Genomic DNA, 1,229 nt, shown 5'->3' on the forward strand with positions numbered 1-1,229 from the left:
CAACTTTAGCTGGTTGGGGGTTTTGTTAGGGGGAGGAGGGGATCTCAGAAATCCCTTGTCCAAATGGCCCTGTGCCCCCCCCCGAGGCACACAAACTGTCAAGGCTCCAAGTCAGCGGGTGGATTTCAGAGCAGGCAGGAGATCGGTGCTTTAGGCAGAGAGCTGGCGCTTTGCTAGAATAAAATCTCTTCAGCTGCCCTCCAGTAAGATCCCGTCCTTCAGCGCCTCATCCCCAGTGCTTGCTTGGGACCCCAAGTGAGGGTCAGCCCCAGACCCCCCCCACACGGCGGGCTGAGACACACGGCGCTGCTGGGACGGCAGTTCAGAGGGGGCGTTAGGACACTTTGGCCCATCAGTTAAAAGACAAAGAAACGAAGTCTGCCCTGGGGACCAACGGAGACGTCTTCTCTCACTGCAGAGAAAAATCACTTCCCCTTCCACCCCAAAACGATCCGCGCTCGTGATTTGCTGCCCAGCAGCAGAGCTCTTGTCTCGGGAGGCAACTTCAGCTCCTGCAGGTTACCCGCCTATTTTGCCCCCCTTAACCCTCCTTCCATCTGGTCCGCGCACAGCCCCCTCCCCAATAGACCCCGCGCGACTCCCTCCCCCATCTGGTCAGCAGACAGCCCCCACCCCAATAGACCCCGCCCCATCCCCTCCCCAATACCCCCACCTGATCAGCGCACAGCGCCCTCCCCAATAGACCCCACCTGCCCCCGCTCCCATCTGGTCAGTGCACAGCCCACTCCCCAATAACCCCACCCAAACCTCCTCCCCCATCTGGTCAGCACACAGCCCCCTCCCCAATAGACCCCGCGTTCCCCAGTGTGATCGATGCACCCACCCAACTCTTCTCCCCCCCCAACCCGGCACCTCCCTGCTCGCCCTCTCCCCGATCCGTGCACAACACCAGCCCCTCCTCACCTGCTGGAGGAGACCCCCAGCCCCCAATCGCTCCGTGGGCAGCCGGCGCCTGGAGCCCGGCTCGCAGCTCGCCCAGGCCAATGTCCCCTGGAGCCAGAGCCCTCCCCCCCCCCCCCCCGCCCGGGGAGCGGGCTCAGAGTGACCCCGGTGGGCAGGCAGAGGGAGCAGCGAGGGGACGGGCTGCCCCGCTGGGAGCCGCCAGGCTCGGGGAGAGGGTCCCGCGGCTGCAGCCCCGCTCAGCTGGGCAGGTCAGCAACACGGAAGGGAAACGCACCCAGCTGTCTGCCCCCAGGGAGCTTCTTTTC

Source organism: Lepidochelys kempii, chromosome 14 (assembly GCF_965140285.1).
Source record: "Lepidochelys kempii isolate rLepKem1 chromosome 14, rLepKem1.hap1, whole genome shotgun sequence".
Lineage (NCBI taxonomy): Eukaryota > Metazoa > Chordata > Testudines > Cheloniidae > Lepidochelys > Lepidochelys kempii.